The sequence below is a fragment of the Ascaphus truei genome, chromosome 2 (assembly GCF_040206685.1).
Source record: "Ascaphus truei isolate aAscTru1 chromosome 2, aAscTru1.hap1, whole genome shotgun sequence".
Classification (NCBI taxonomy): domain Eukaryota; kingdom Metazoa; phylum Chordata; class Amphibia; order Anura; family Ascaphidae; genus Ascaphus; species Ascaphus truei.
Window position 1 is genome coordinate 199,347,422 of NC_134484.1, and position 10,618 is coordinate 199,358,039.

A 10,618-nucleotide genomic window follows, 5' to 3' on the forward strand; every position below is an offset into this window, starting at 1 on the left:
CATGTTGGGGAGCATTTTTGTTTCCAACAGATGGGTCTTTGCTTGGCCCAGTTAATGAGTGGGTTGTGGCGTTGTAGCCAAGGAAGGCCCAGGATGATCTCGGTGGATGGTGAGTGGATCACGTCTAAGGTGATGTTCTCCCGGTGGGTCTGTTCGCACAACAGGGAGATTTCCGCAGTCTGTAGGATGATGAAGGCCGGCTGCAGGGAATGTCCATCAATGGCCTCCAATCCTACCGGGGTTTTTTTCCCCCCCAAGAGGATGTTGTTCCTTGTGGCGAATTCCTGGTCTATGATGTTTCCTCCGTAACCAGAGTCGATGAAGGCGGATGCGCTCATCGCGAGGCTCGGAGCCTGAAGGGATACAGGAATCGGGATTCTGTTGGGTAAGGGTTCTTTGGTGATGGAGTTGAAAAGAACTCCCACGGAGGCTCCTCTGGGACGCCGTGGTAGTCGGTCATTTCCCGACTTGAGTGGGCAGCGGAGGGCTAAGTGGCCCGGATTGCCGCAGTAGAGGCACAGACCAGAGGTTCGGCGACATTGTTTCTCAGAGAAGGAGAGTTTGTTTCCACCCAACTGCATGGGTTCTGGAACCTTGGTCATAGGTGTCTCTGGAATGAAGGAGTGGAAAAGTGAAGATCTGGCGGGTATCTGACGGTTCCGTGAACGCTCGGCTTTCCTCTCCTGCAGACGTTGGTCTACCCGTATGCAGACTGCGATGAGCTCCTCCAGGTCCGCTGGGCGCTCCTGCGCAGTGAGCTCGTCTTTCAGGGGTTCCGAAAGTCTTGCCAGAAGGCGGAAGAGAGGGCCTCCCCGTTCCATCCTGTCTCTGAGGCGGTTGTTCAGAATTCCAAGGCTTATCTTGCCACCGGACTATTTCCTTGGGAAACATGAAAAAGGGAAGACGCTGCAGTAATTTTACACCCTCGGGTGTCAAAGACACGTCTGAACTCCTTGGTGAATTGTCTGATGTCTTGAGTAAGGTCTCTTCTCTGCTCCCAGATAGGATAGGCACACGCCAATGCATCACCCGTGAGCATGGAGATAATGTATGCCACTCTTGACCTTGGGGTCAATAACCGGGAGGGTGTCATCTCAAATTGAATGAAGCATTGGTTCAAAAAGCCGCGACATTCTCCGCAGTACTGGTTAGGCGTGGCGAGTCGTGGTTCAGATGGTGTGAGGCAAGATGGTGGGTGTGCTAGATTGTTGCACTTGTATTGTGAGGGTCTGGAGGTCTTTCTGTAGGGAGTCTAGGCGACGGTCAGACTGCTCAAGATATTTCTCCAGTTTAGAGAACATGGGGCATGAGATGCCACCACATCTCCCACCTCAGCGGTGTCTATGTTTGTAGGGCTGAGCATACTGTCACGCTGTGCTCGTCACAAACAAGACGAGAACTCGGTACTGAGATGGGAGTAGTAACAAACACTAGCCACAGGCCCGGAGTGTAGGTTTGTCTTGGCAGCCGGGTCAGGGATATAGAAATCAGAGTAGTCTTTATACTTGCCGAGTTCAACGTAGGAGATATCCTACGCATAGAAGGTACTTTAGAAGATAGCATAGAAGGTACTTTTGCCGAGGTCAGGATTAGAGAGGAGCGAGGAGTCAGAGATAGCCAAGATCAGGAGCCAGAGGTCGGAGTAGTGAAAGCAAGCCGGTACGGTACACAGAAGATCAAAACTGGAACAAAGCAACAGGACAGGGACAAGGCAGGAACAGCAAGGGTAAACACAGGTAACAAAAATGTGCCTATAACATTGGTGAGCATATATAGGCTGGATCAGCCAACCCCCATGGGGGGTGGAGCAGGGCACGGCCTCCGCGGCGGCTGTGACAGGTCCAGGGCTCAACGGGCAGGTGTAGCTGTTTGTGCAGCTAAAGAATGTTGACACAGAGCTTGGGGGCTAAAGAATGTTGACACAGAGCTTGGGGGTGTGGCGCACGTGTCAAGTGCAAGCGCTGTGCACAGGTAGTGTGCGGCGCGATCCGGAGGCAGAGCCTAAGTCCATGGCGTCGGATGACGCCATCCTGTTGCGCATGCGCACGTCAGGTAAGAAGTGTGATCCGTTGGCACCCCGCACGTGTGCGGTGGTGCTCGAGAGGATGTACGGGGCGGCTGCAAGTCCGTAGTCCTTACAGTGTGTTTGTGTGTGTTTGTGTGTGTGTACACACAGTGCACGCCAGTGTGTGTGTATATAGATAGTTGCAGAGTAAGTGTATATAGAGGTACTTTAATGTATTTACCATTTTATTTTAATAAAAAAATCTATATAACTATACAACAGTGTCTATTTATGAAAAAAGCCTACATTTAGCCTATAATAGAAATAATCCCCTCAGGACATGTTAATGCCCTGGCTGGGTTAAAGTCCCTCTGCTCCTCCTCGGGCCTACAACTCTTCTAGCCAGAGCATTATTGGCCAGTAATGCCCTCTTCTTCAGGGATTATTACTTTAAATAATGCCCATTCTATATCTCATTAGCATGGGCTTAATGGCACATTATTGTAGCATAACGGTGCGTTATTTTCCAATAACCTGACATTAAGGACGTCTGATGCAGACCCTAAAAATGTAATGTTAAATCCCTGCATTAACCTTAACATAGAAGTGAAGGAAAATATAAGTGCAAATTAATCAATTTAAATGGTGCAATAGTGATAGGTGATTAAATAATTATGCTGTGGTGCAGCTCCCAAATTTAGACAAAGTCCTTTGCCTCGAAAAACAATACAGATACCAAAAGATCAGGGTGCAAACGCAATCCAAACAAATAAATAGTGATAGGAAATGGCAATGGCTTACATTAAGCAAGGAGGGATAGGGAAAAGGGGGTGTCCCTCTAACAGCGCATCTAGCAGGAATAAGGAAAACAAAAATAGTGTGATATTGCAAATATATGTCAGAGGTGAATGGATGGCAACTCACAAACATGAAATCTTTGACAGCAATGTGGTATAAAAACTGGTGGGTCTGGCGTGGGGACCCTCCTTTTCTAAGGGTCAGACTTCCCTCAGACTTCAGTCTGTGAAGAGCAGTGCTCGTGGGTTGTAGAAAGTCCTTTATTCTCCTGTGTGCTGCTGCAGGAGCTGGCTCACTTGCTGGCTCACTTGCTTCCTGGTCTCCGCTACTCTGGTCCGTGACGTCACTTGTGACAAAGCTGTGAGACCTGGATGTTCACTCCCAGTGAAGGAGAATGGAGGACGGATGGACTCTACAACCCTTACAGTCATCCTATGCGTTTCGTTCTATTAGGAACTTCCTCAGGGATTATTGATTGTTAGTCTATTGATCCTTTTAATGCTGGTAGCTGTGATCTGGTGATCTCACCCACAATAAACTTAATTTCTTATTATATATTCTATAATGTGATATATAATGAATATAAATAACAACACTTTAATATATTAAATTACATGTAAAATGTTTTTAACTAAAAAAATAATTCAACCATTAATATATTGCACACTCTTGTAATATTACTATACAACTACAAGATGGCAGTATATACTTGTTATGAATGGGTATACTGCACTCATAAGAACCAAGAGAGAGTATAATGTACTGTATAGCCATACAATTAATATACAAAGAACCATTACAATGGGAAAAAAAGAGGCGGGGGGGATTTGGGGGTGGCGGAAAGCCATTAGTTGATGAATTAATTAATATGTCAATATTCAGTCCATTCAGGTGTAAAGCGTTTAAATTGCAGATTCAAAAGGATTCTCTTTTTGAAAGGTCAGTTAGCCTATTACCCCCTCTCCAATTGGAAGACACTAATTCTATTCCTAAATAGGATAGACCAGTGGGATCAGATCTGTGGTATTTTTTGAAGTGTAGCAAAACATGATGGGATTCTAAACCCATAATTATGTCTCTAATATGTTCTAATTTTCGTACCCTTTGGAGTCTTGTAATTCTGCCTACATATTGAAGACCGCAGGGACAGAGTAGTAGCTATACTACATGATCTGATTTACAATTTATAAATTGTTTTATTTTGAAATTTTTGTTCGTTATGTTGGAATAAATAGAATCTGACTTATTTTTACAAAACTGACAGGCTTTGCATTTAAAAAAGACCTGCGATCTGCTAATCATCCAATTCGATGCACTATTCTAAGGCTCCTCTAGTATAGAAAGCTAACCCAAGGCAATCCTTACCCAAATCCAAGCAAAAAAACGTTAAAATCTTATAAATTTGGATAATCCCCGAAGCAGGGATCATTTAGAGCAGGGGTGCGCAATCTGGGGAGCGCAACATTTGCTAGGGGGGGTGGGGGTGGGCGTGGCGGTTACAGAAGCCCCGTGCCCTTCCACAAAGCATTTAACTTAAATGCCGGGGGAGGCGTGAGGCCTCTGTAACGTCCCTTACCTGCTGCCACCCGGTTCTTCGGCAACGCGGCGGTCCTGACGTGCAAATCGGTCGTCCGACCTGGGTATAGGGGCGAAAGACTAATCGGTTCATCCCGCAGCTTGATTTGATGCCGGGATTTAACAGGGGGGGGGGGGGGTGAACGCTGGGGCTCCCAGGCAGGAGGGCGCATGCCAAAAACTTTGTGCACCCCTGATTTAGAGACCAAAAGCGACCAAATTGAACATTAAAGAAAAAAAATTAACATAGTGACATAACATGTTAAATATCGTGTGAACCTGTCTTGAAAATGTTAAATAAAAAGTAACAAAACAAAAAAAAGAATCTAAGAGTGGATCGATGATCAGCAGACCGCAGGACTTTTTTAAATGTTGTTACACTTCAAAAAATACCACAGATCTGATCCCACTGGTCTATCCTATTTAGGAATAGAATTAGTGTCTTCCAATTGGAGAGGGGGTAATAGGCTAACTGACCTTTCAAAAATAGAATCCTTTTGAATCTACAATTTAAACACTTTACACTCGAATGGATTGAATATTGACATAGATATTAATTCATTCATCAACTATGAATTCATTCAAAACACTTGGAGATGTGTACCGCGCACATGGACAAAGCCTGATGAAGCAGGGAGAGCAGATGCGAGAGAACGGCAGGTACTGGGTAAGTCGTCACGCGGCGGCCATTTCGCTAAAAAAAAAAAACTTGGAGATGTTTTTAAATCGGGAGCTACGCTCAGAGCGCATTATAAGCGGATCCGCGTTGTAGCGGATCACGCTATAACGGGGTTGAGATGTATATACTACAAGAGTGCAATATATTAATGGTTGAATTATTTATTATTTAGTTAAAAACATTTTACATGTAATGTAATATATTAAAGTGTTGTTATTTATATTCATTATGTATCACGTTATACAATATTTAATAAGAAATTAAGTTTATTGTGGGTCAGATCACAGCTAACAGCAATAAAAGGATCTATCAATTATCAACTTGATGACTAACTATCAATTATCCCTAAGGAAGTTCCTAGTAGAACGAAACGCATAGGATGACTGTAAGGGTTGTAGAGTCCGTCCGTCCTCCATTCTCCTTCACTGGGAGTGAACATCCGGGTCTCACAGCTTTGTCACGAGTGACGCCACGGACCAGAGCAGCAGAGACCAGGAAGCAAGTGAGCCAGCAAGTGAGCCAGCTCCTGCAGCAGCACACAGGAGAATAAAGGACTTTCTACAACCCACGAGCACTGCTCTTCACAGACTGAAGTCTGAGGGAAGATTGAGCCTTGGACGAGGAGGGTCCCCACGTCAGACACACCAATTTTTATACCACATTGCTGCAGATTTCATGTTTGTGAGTTGCCATCCATTCACCTCTATTACATATATTTGCAATATCATACTACTGTGTTTTCCTTATTCCTGCCATATGCTCTGTTAGAGGGACACCCCCCTTCCCTATTTATTTGGATTGTGTTTGTGCCCTGATCTTTTGGTATCTGTTAACCTTAACAGACATCTTTCTGTGCTTTTGCAATATTGGGGTAATGCCTAATTTGCATAACTTTCAATATAGTCAAGTATCGTGCTTCTTTCTCAGCAACATATGTGAAATATGACTATAGACTAAGTAAGTGTCAGTGCTACTTTGAAAGCCTACCATAGATATTTGGCATTACATAACTGCACTGTTTCCAGCTTTGGCATATTGACTGAAAGCCAATGCCTAAAGATATGCAAGCAGTGCTAAACTACATGTGACATGTAAGGCCATATTTTACTGTGGGACTAGGATGTAAGGCCGCTTATGGTCTATCCAAGTAAATAGCTCATAAAAGGTACTCTTAAGTAGTATGTATTAAAAATGGCCCATTGTACCTTACTTTGCATCTTAGGGACTCAACTTCTTTTTCCAATGTTAGATTTTCTTCTGTCACCCATTTAAATCCAGCAGGGACTTTCTTCTCTGCTAACTAAGGCAGTACCAGTGACCATACAGAATAGAGTTTTATATGGTTTATCCCTGAAATAACTGACTCCATTATTAAATCACTCAATGAAAATAAATAAGAGGGATCTCTCAATGTGCACAGCTACACCTTACTAGCTGAAAGCTGGATAATTAAAGCTAGTCAACTAACATTTATTTTAAAGGTTTTCCCCTTTGGTTATGGAGAGAACACTGATCTGAGTGTTAAAAATACATGTTGAAATGGGCAAGAAACACATTAAATAAATATTTATCTTAAATTTGCGTAATTGAGGATTCATCCAGTTTACAATATTGTCTAAAAACGCACAAATTGGAAAGCCAAATCATGTATTGCACGTAGGGTTGTCAGATGTCCAGTATTGAACCGGACTGTCCTGTCCAGTAAAAAGTTAGAATTAATACTGGACATGTATGTGTCCGGTATTACCTTTCTGTATATTGGGACCTGACCAGCTTGGGGAGCCATGGGATTTCCCTGAGCAGGGAGAGAGCAGGGCGGTTGCTTGGGGGCTGGGCATCTTCCTCCATCCTGATTGGCTGCATTACCCAGCACAGCTAATCAGGAAGAGTTGTCAGGAGCCTGGGGGTGGGGCCAAGGAGCGGATGAAACGGCATGAAACAGAGAGGTGTGTGTGTGTGTCGAGCGCATCGCACCTTTCACCATTGTGTCCAGTTTTTTTGGTGAAATTACCTGACAACCCTAATTGCACTACAAAACGTGACAAAAAATATCACATTCTGTACTGCAAACCCTGACAATAATTGTATCTTTAAAATACAAATTGTATTGCTTGTCCCTGCCGGACGTTGGGCCTGACGGACATCACGTGTCACTCGCAACGTGAGACTAGAGGCCTTTAACCCTTTTCTGCTAGGAGCAGCAATTCAGCTGTCTGGGAGGCCAAAATAGACATGGTAAAGGAGTGTGGTTGCCCCTGAAAGATACGCTTCTGCTTGCAGGGCTTCTCTGCTGGCTCCATCAACAATACCCGTGAGGAGGTTAGTCAGGGCCTACAGCGTCTTTCTGGAGTGCCAGGGTCATCTTCTGATACCTTAGACTTGGACCAGGATTACATGACTTCCGATTGAAGAGCTTGGGGAGCAACCAGAACTCTTGAGAATTACTCCATGTGCTGGAAGTATGTGGGATCATTCGGTGGTGGATAATTGAGTGTGGGGTGTTGGAGGGGAACAGGGTAATTGTGTGTGGGGGGGATAATTGACTGTGGAGGTATGAGGTGGTAATTGTGTGTGTGTGTGTGTGTGTGTGGAGGGGGATAATTGTGGGGGGGGAGGATAATGGAGTGTGGGGGGTAATTGAGGGTTGGAGGGAAAGGGAAGAATTGTGTGTGGGGGTAATTGAGTGGGAGGGGAAGGGGGGAATAGTGGGTGGGAGGGGAATTGCGTGGAGGGGAGCAAGGGACAATTGGGTGGGAGAGGAAGGGTGGAACTGTGTGGGGTGACAATTGAGTGGGAGTGGAAGAGGAGGAATTGGCGTGGGGCTTAAGTCAGTGGGGGGTTGGGATAATTGGGTGGGAGGGGATGGGAGGAATTGTGTGGGTGGGAGGGGAAGAATTGAGTTTAACAAGGGAGGATTGAGTGAGGGGAAAATGAGGGGGGATAGAGAGGGGTGGTATAAGAGAGGGAGTTGGGGAATAAGAAAGTAAATAAATACGCAGGACCAAGCATATTTTAATTTATTTTGCATTTTTTGTCCAAGGTTGGAGAAATTACAAAGATAGAAGATGAACATTGAGAATTTCAAAGAGTGGTCTGAATCTTATACATTTTATATTGAATCAAGCTGGACTCCCGCTTCATTTGCAACGACAAACTATCAATAAAAAGTCAAACCCAGAAAGACCTTTTTAAAAAAAAACATGCTTAAAAACGTTAGCCGGAATCTATACAGCTGGTGATGCAAGAAAAAGGCTGTAGAGGAGCTACAGCGCAAAGCACCGCAAACACAGTGTACACTTGCTACATTGGTAAAATCGTCACGTACTGTAATACAACTACTGCTAGTTTTGTGGCAGCTCAAGAGATGGTTAAACGAGGAAAACCATTCACAGGTGGAGACTACATTAAATGCTTCTTTAAAACATCGGAGCACCTATTCAGAAATGTTTAAAACAAAACCGAAATAGTTAAAACAATAAGAAAGATGCCACTATTTGCGAAGACTGAAATGCAGAACTGTAAAGATGGCCACAGATGTAACCAGCCAGCAGGTTAGTGACATTAATTCAGCACTAGGGTTTTCTATTGCCTGCGATGAGTCATGCGATGTGGACGACATTGCACAGGTTGCCCTCCTCAGCAGATGTTAATGCTCAAGGACCTCAAGAAGAATTGATCGTATTATTGCCGCTCAGAGAACGAACTCGGCAGGAAGACATTGCATCTGCTGTTACTGAATGCTTGAAACAAAAAGAAATTGACATCAACAGATTAATTTCTATTGCTCGGGATGGGGCACGAGCATGAAGGAAGCACACAGGGGTTTCATTATCAAGATATACTTTGCGCACAAAGCTTTCCAGAGGAGATATCAAAAGTAATGGATTTAGTCTTGAAGATTGTCAACAAAATAATGGCAAAAGGTCTCAATGATCAGCAGTTTTATGAGCTTCTTCAAGAAGTTATCAGCCAGTTTTCCGATCTTCTCTTGCATAACAAGGTACAATGGCTTTCCAGAGGTAAAGTGCGGATTCATTTTGCGTCATGTCTCAAGGAAGTGAAGGCATTCCTGCAAGAGAAAGAACCTGAACATGCAGTGCTAACGGATCCTCACTGGTTACAGAAATTCTCTTTCATGGTGGATATAACTTCTCACTCAAACGTGCTTAAATCAGAAGCTACAGGGAAAAGGAAATACGGCAATTTTGGCTTTGTTTGCAAGGGACATACAGAAAGGCACATTGGTGCATTTCCTAAACTTGAAGCAATAACAAACAAATGACTGACATTAATCTTAACTTCCTTGCAGAAACCATTGCCAACATGTAAGCTGCATTTACAGGGCGAATTTAAGAGTTCAGAGAGGAAAAGGCAACTTTGTTATTTCTGTTGAAACCCCTTAAAGCAGACATTTCCAAATTTAATTTGTCAGCGTTTGCTGTAATTCATCGAGCACAATTTTAACTCGAATTGCCGGACATGTGGGCCAAAGGTTTGTGGAATTTAAAATTGAAAGACCATGGAGATGACCTTGAGCATCTGGAAAGCTAGAAATCTACCTTGGCGCTACATCACAACCGATCTAAAATGGACGAAGAACCGTTTGTTTTTGACATTTGGAATTGTCCGCCGGACACCTATAGTCGACTGAAGAAATACGTATTTGGGCTTCCCTCAATCTTTGGATCAATAGTACATCGCAAAACTAACATTCATGCATGTGCTGGGGCTCTCAAAATATTTTGGTCGTAGAAAAAAACAAAAAAAGGCCCTTGCTTGAAAGGTTGCAGACCCCTGGTGTAGCTTGTTAACTCAATAACTTGATAAGACAAATACACACCAAAATATCAGCTAAAGCTAAAATTATCTTGTTCTAATGAATGCCAAAAAATGTATTACATATGCAGGATTTTATTCAGCAGATATTATAAATCTGCCGTTATTCTAGATATCTGCCTATTGGCAATGAGACTGATGGACGCGTTATTAATGCACAGATTTCAAAGTTCTTTCTTTACAATTATACTTTTGAGGTGTTCTTGCTATGAAGAATGTGGGTAGAACATTTCTAAAACTCTGGACCACATGACAATGTCCAAATAGAAGATACTAGAAAGGAATAATAATATGATTTGGTTACTGAAGAGATTGTGATTTGCACAAACACACAGAATATTCAAGACCAACATCTTAAAGACCCAGACTAACTTTACTAATAAAAGTTTTCCAGCTGTGTTGCAATTTTCAATGAACTGATTAAGACACTGTACAAAACTGAAAATCCCTAGCTGTCAGCCAACACTCTGCCTTCATACTTTTCAGCACACAGAAGTCTTTCTTTTACAAATCAAGTGAGCTTGTTTAGTATATGCAACTGTCCTAAAAAAAGCAGCAAATACAATTCAAACAGTGATGTAGGCATGTAAAGCTTATTTTGATACCAAAATTTTGTTTTTGAAAGGCACCAGTTTTGTATTCACACCTATGAGGAAAGCCAGAGCAAAGCCAAAATTGTCACTGAAAACAAAGAGCAGCTCCCTATGAGTTCAGGAATGTGCCTG

General features: G+C 43.2%; 1 long non-coding RNA gene across 3 annotated transcripts in view; it reads left to right on the forward strand.

Annotated features, from left to right (window-relative positions):
• Window positions 1-10,618, forward strand: part of LOC142487094 (uncharacterized) — a 174,914-nt gene that overhangs the window by 16,655 nt on the left and 147,641 nt on the right. For 2 of the 3 annotated variants that reach the window (XR_012799139.1, XR_012799141.1), the window contains exons 2-3: window positions 7,338-7,516; window positions 8,098-10,618. The exon at window positions 8,098-10,618 is cut by the window's right edge and continues 1,790 nt beyond it. This is a non-coding gene — a long non-coding RNA (uncharacterized LOC142487094). The remainder of the gene's footprint in view (window positions 1-7,337; window positions 7,517-8,097) is intronic. The other variant, XR_012799140.1, reaches the window with a different exon arrangement.